Raw genomic sequence first — 7,345 nt, forward strand, 5'->3', positions numbered from 1 at the left:
ATTAAAGGCTGACCTTTTATATCTTTTATACAAAGTATCTTCAATATCAACGAAAAAGAAGAAACTTGAAAGATTTGAATGAAGCTTTTAATAAGTTTATTCTTGAAGAACGGACTACATGAAGGATTCTTCTGTGAATAGAAACGGTCATCTTTAAACATGTTTACTGTAGTGAACAATTTCCTGTTTGTATTAAATACTGAGTGTTTTAATTTATAGTAATTCATTTTAAGTTTGAAAAATAAAAAATTATTTAATTCATTTCAAGTTCAATTTCAAACTTATAAAACTGTTAATAGCAAACTATTAAACACTTAGAGGCAGAATTGCAGGAATAATGTCTATGTCTATGTAGATTATGAGAATCAACTTGACCTTAAGTGTTCTCGTGAAGCAAGTGATAATCATGGTACAATGGCAAACACAACCTTTCAGTTTTATAGATGTGTAGCAGAATATCCACTAAATTATTTAACTTATTTCAATTTAAAACCAAAACATTAAAACTGTACTTCAAATGAGTTCAAGTATGAATAATCTCAAAGAGGAGCTACTAACATTGTTAACTGCCTGAATGCCTCGGGTGTTGCTCGGGTAACAAAATAATTACCCAACAAATTTAATTAACTTAGGCTAGTAACATAAGCTAGCTGTAGTTAACTTATAAGCTAGTAAATTAACGTACTATAACAAAAGCCGTGTTTGTAATTGTGTTTATAATGGTTATGATTGCATCATGATTGCGTCTCTCACACAATCAATCATGATCTTCAAGCATGCTAGTATAACCAATAGCATTTTTGCAAAAGCTTCAAGCATGTGTATTTTAACCGGTGTAATGAGTATGACCACAATTAGCCATTGTATAGCAATGCAGTCGCTTAACCTAGTGGTAAGCAGGCCTGTCTGCAGACCTGGAGATTCTGAGTCCAATTATACTGTAAAACAAATTTTTCGTTCCTAAAACTTTTTCGCTACAACTGGACACATGAATAACAGACAGACAAACATTGATATATGTATGCATGTGTAGATATGTATAGATTAAAAGAGCCAGAATCAGTCAACAATACAGCAGTTTGCCGGTTCATAAACCTACAGTAGACCCTCACAATAGGATTTTAATTCGATCCAGTGTTGGCATCGTAAGGCAAAAATGTTGTATAGAGGGGCATAGACACCCACAGTAATTACTTAATGCAAACACCCCCTGGTAAAATCATCAAAATTTTATATAGGTACTGCACACATTAAAGATTAGTAACAAAATAGTATGTTAACCTAAGTAACTATAGTTACCATCAGTAACTATAGTGTATTTAGTGGTTATGATCTGCAATAAAATGTAACATTACAATGTACTACGTGCAGAATTCTTACCTTCGAGACAGTCATGTAACATAAACGCTGAAACTAACTTGAATGAATTTAGCTTACTAAACACCTACTTGAAGGAAGTTTTAGTATGAAATATTTCAGTAAACATCAAACTTTGAACTAAAATTCTATCACTTATTTGTTTGAGAATCTGTTTTTATCATAATGAATGACGCTGAACTGAGATACCATCACCAAATTTTAATTTCGAGAAAAATGTTTGTTGATATCATATGGCGAAAAACAAATTAGCCACAGTATGGCGAGGACGAAAAAGCGTCGTGTTTCATAAAGTTGGGCATGTACCATGTGCAGTAGCTACTGTAAGGAGTTCTTACCTTCGTGACAGAGTATAACAAAAACGTTGAATATAACTTTAATGAATTTAGCTTACTAAACACCTACATGTACTTGAAGGAAGTTTTAGTATGAAATATTTCAGTAAACATCAAACTTTGAACTAAAATTTTATCACTTATTTGTTTGAGAATCTGTTTTTATCATAATGAATGACGCTGAACTGGGATACCATCACCAATTTTTAATTTCGAGAAAATTGTTTGTTGATATCATATGGCGAAAAACAAATTAGCCATAGTATGGCGAGGACGAAAAAGCGTCGTGTTTCATAAAGTTGGGCATGTACCATGTGCAGTAGCTACTGTAAGGAGTTCTTACCTTCGTGACAGAGTATAACAAAAACGTTGAATATAACTTTAATGAATTTAGCTTACTAAACACATACTTAAAGCTAAGTTTTAGTATATATTTTACTAAACTTCAACTTTGTCATGAGCTAAAATTTTATCATTTATGTTATCATATTAATTATTTATCATAATTGTATCAAATTATTTTATCTGTTTCTGGTCTTGTTTTCACTAAAAGTTATAACGAGAGTTATAAAGTTATAAAGAGAAAGCGAGCATCATATCACTTTCAAATGCTGTGAGAGAGATTTCGACAAATATCATATCGGCATCTTCATTATTTTGACATCTTTAGCCCACTGACTGCCAAATTTTAATTTTGAGAAAAAATGTCATATGGCGGGGACGGAAAAACATCGTTTTCAACATTGTAAGGCAAAAGAATCATACAACAGGGACATCGTAGCCCAGGGCGAACTGTACTTTGGTTTGGGCACAGCAATTTACTAACCAAAACTTATAATTCTCTCTAACTGATGAAGAACAAAGGCTAATAACGTCTCTCTCCACATCTATTCTACCAACTTACAAATATGCATTCCACAAATTCTAGGCAAGCTTGAAAATCACCAGAAACAGTAATGTCAATACTGATCAGTGTTAAACAAGTGTATGTGTACAAAGATTCTGATGAATGTACAGCAGCTATATACTTACAAACCTTGTACTCTTGTACGATCATCTCTAATGCCTGGTTGCTGGTTTTTTTCATGTCTTCCAGGTCAACAGCATGGTTGGCCTAAAATCGTTGAGATATGTTTTAATAATTGGGCGCCTGCCAGTGTGTGACACATAAAATTACATAGATGCCAGCAATAGCGACAGGCATTTGACAGATGACAACGGATGACACCCGACACCTCACAGAAGCCCATGAAACCTGGAATATGGCAATGAATATACATAACATAGCAGTTTTGAGGCCTATTTTAAACATCAGACTGCTTTCCAAACTACCATAGCTTATAAACCTGTATTTCTAAATGTTTGCTTAAGTCTAAACTATAAGATGTGAATACAAAATAATGTAAACACTTCTTAATGTGAACATAAGAAAAACATTATAATAGGCCAACTAAGTGTTTACAGATATAATAAATGTAAAATCACCGTTTCATAAATATACTATTTAATTTAAACAGTTCCGCAAAAGATGTCCTTTCTTATGTTTTACAGAGTTCTCCATAAACATATTAACGCTTAGCATCCTTTAGTGTATATCCTGTTAACATATTCATCTTAATAAACAGAATATAATTATAACCTTAATACCATAAAAGGCAGTTATACTAAAGAGTCTAGACTTGTTAAAATTAATTTTCAAGCTAAATTTAACGAAGAACCCTAGCCATTTCTACCATAGACTTACTCACTTTCCTTACCACCACCTCTATCATAGACTTACTCACTTTCATAGTCAAGTACATAAATAGTCTTGTACAAAGTATAGCATTCAATAATGCAGCTACCTATGTAAGAACAAGGGTTATATGACAACTGCATTCAGAAAAACGGTGGAGACATCCAGACACAATGAAGACATCAACACACAGTGAAGACATCATGACACAGTGAAGACAACAAGAACCAGTGAAGACATCAAGACACAGTGAAAACATCAAGGCACAGCGAAGACATCAACACACAGTGAAGCCATCACCACACAGTGCAGACATCAAGACACAGTGAAGACATCAAGACACAGTGAAGACATCACGGCACAGTGAAGACATCAAGGCACAGTGAAGACATCAAGACATGGTGAAGACATCAAGACACAGTGAAGACATCACCACACAGTGAAGACATCAAGAACCAGTGAAGACATCAAGGCACAGTGAAGACATCGAGACACAGTGAAGACATCATGACACAATGAAGACATCAAGGCACAGTGAAGACATCAAGGCACAGTGCAGACATCAAGGCACAGTGAAGACATCAAGGCACAGTGAAGACATCAACACACAGTGAAGACATCATGACACAGTAAAGACATCAAGGCACTGTGAAGACATCAAGGCACAGTGAAGACATCAAGGCACTGTGAAAAGGTAAAAGCATAATAATGGAGGAGAAGGAAACCTGATTATCAACTAGCGAAAAGATTAAAGATATGATATGCTATGTAACTACTAATACACTGTAGAAAAAGTCATTGCAGAGATATATTATAACAATATACCAAATTTAAGGTGACAGAATACCCTAAAACAGTTAAAGTCTATAACAAGTTCATACCACATGTGCCTAATAGGTAGTAACACTACGATTGCGTAACTGAAACTTGGTAAAGAAGGAATGGTCATTCTTGTGTTATACTATACATATAATCATGTAATGAGAGCTTGGAACTACATGTATTAGTAGCTGTTAATGAGTTGAACTCCATAAGGATTTACTGATTGGATTTAAGCATGGCTTGAACAAATTCACCGACATACAGGACTACATTCGATATTTGCAAGAAACGCGTGTTAATAATTCGAAAAAGACACAACACAAGATAGGAATAGAAAACTAGGGAAAGCCTCTCTGAAGAGAAAAGATAAAGCCAAAACTGTCGTAATGTCAACTGTCGTAAGCAGGTATTACCACACACAGATTAACTGACATTTGCCAACGCTCAGAACTGATTGACACCTGTCAACAATCTGTACTGACTGACACCTGTCAACAATCTGTACTGGCTGACACCTGTCAACAATTAGTACTGACTTACCTGTAACAGGTCGTAAGACTTCTTTTGCTCAGTCAGCTCATTCTGGAGACGATCTATAGTCTGCTGGTATGTTTCTTGTTTTTGCTTCAACTCAATGAGTTCCTGTCGAGAAAAAAAGTGCCTATCCGGTAGAAACTAGCGCAGAAAACCTAGGTAACATAAATTTACATTCTCACATAGGAACAAAAGCATGACCCTGTCCACCTGTATTATAGCTATTAGTAACCAGATTTTTCCACCTTATGGTCATGTATAGCTATCAGTAACCAGACCTGCCCACCTTAGGGTCATGTATAGCTATCAGTAACCAGACCTGCCCACCTTAGGGTCATGTTTAGCTCTCAGTAACCAGACCTGCCCACCTTAGGGCCATGTGTATCTATCAGTAACCAGACCTGCCCACCTTAGGGTCATGTATAGCTATCAGTGACCAGACCTGCCCACCTTAGGGTCATGTATAGCTACCAGTAACCAGACCTGCCCACCTTAGGGTCATGTTTATTTATCAGTAACCAGACCTGTCCACCTTAGGGTCATGTATATCTATCAGTAACCAGACCTGCCCACCTTAGGGTCATGTATAGCTATCAGTAACCAGACCTGCCCACATTAGGGTCATGTATATCTATCAGTAACCAGACCTGCCCACCTTAGAGTCATGTATATTTATCAGTAACCAGACTTGTCTACTTTAGGGTGATGTATAGTTATCAGCAACACTTTGCTTTTTCTCAGTTAAGTAAAAAAACTGTGTAACAGGGTAACCATTATTTTATAGGATTCATATGTGTGAGACAGACACGGGTGAATGAAGCCAATACAGCAGCTGAATGTGAGAAAACTGAAAATGTGGGATCAGTTCATTGTCAGTGGTGTCGCTACACAGTGGTGTCGCTACACAGTGGTGTTGCTACAAATGGTATTTTTATGTAGTTCAATTAAGGTACAGTCAAAGCTCGACATACGAAATTATCCATTAGATATTCGGTTTGTATATCCCAGCAATCCGTGGTACTTGGCTCAAAAGTAGCATGAAACACTTCAAAATTAAATACAAGATCAAAACAAATGCTCTATATAAAATATGTAAAAAACTACATGTAAATGTAAAAAATAAATGATGTAATGATCAGTAGAAAGGTTTAATCATCTCTAACTTCTACTAGATATAGTTTATATTTAGTTCATTTATATACTAATTATTTTTGGGTCACTTTAAATTTTAGTAACATTTTTTACTTTCAATTACTAAGCCGTAATTTTCAAAAATAGATTCAGATGTCTTGTGCTAAAAATTTTGCTAAACTCTGACTTCATCACGATATTCTGTATTAGCTTCATTCTAGCAGGTACCCTATTTGAAGAAATAATTTGTTGTCATGTTACTGCTATCACCATAGCTACTGTGTATATTAAAGCTAAAATTTGGAATTGTCCGCTCCATTTTGTACCATAGCAGCGACTCGGAGCTGTTCCAATATGTTGACTTGACAAGAAACCTCTGACATAAACAGCGAGTTAGGGAGCGCTTAGTTGTGGCATAGGAGTAGCGTACTTTAGCAGATGGTATGCCACAACATGTCACTATAATAAACGTACTGGTGTAGCCATACTCTCTGACGCTACCAAACACAATTTTCTGAATATACCAAAACAGTCAAGAACCAAGGCTAAGCCGAACTCACAGATCTGTGAGCCTGTTTCTCTTGGAGAGCAGTTTCCAAGTTTGACCTGAGCTCAGTGACCTCAAAGGTTTCCTTGGTGGCAGTGTCTCCGGCCTATCAATAAATACATACTAACATAATCATATTAGCGATAACAATAATACTGAATATAATAGTATCCGTCACAAACTCATCACAACTCAGTGGCAGTTCTATAAAATCATAAATAAACTATGTTATGGCTCCAAACGATTCAGACATCATTTTACAATAATTGTGCTTCCTGCCTTAGCTATGAATTCTGAAGAACTTCTGTCAAACCTCAAAAAACCTTTAAAGCTCATGCAGGTACTAAGGCACTATGAATATCCAAACAATATTACATTCTAGGTTAAAAAACAAGCTCATACATCTTAATAGCTGCTGTGATATTTATCTCCACGTGTTAGAATGCTACTACTAGCTTTTACAGATAGCATATAGATTTTAACTACATGTAATTAAAGCAATCGTAGCAAACTTGAAAATAATTCAACACTAAAACACTCTGTGCTTTGAAAATTTTACCAGCCAAAGGGTTCAACAAATAAGCCCTTCAATGTTACAAACATTTTAAACAACTCTTCCAAGATCTCCTAGTAACTTTCACCGACAGGAATCAAGGAATCAGTTGCGGAGACACAATCATAATTCTGTAAGTTAACTACAGTGACTACAATTTAACAGTATAACATGAAACCAACAAAAGGCAAAAGTCACAACCATACCACTCTTTAAAAAGCTCAAAGGAGGCCATTCCATAAAATTTTAGATGCAAAATTAGTTAGGAATCAAGTTGGGATAAATGAGAGACTGGAAACTGACCTCAGGCT

Source organism: Watersipora subatra, chromosome 5, assembly GCF_963576615.1.
Source record: "Watersipora subatra chromosome 5, tzWatSuba1.1, whole genome shotgun sequence".
NCBI classification, from domain to species: domain Eukaryota; kingdom Metazoa; phylum Bryozoa; class Gymnolaemata; order Cheilostomatida; family Watersiporidae; genus Watersipora; species Watersipora subatra.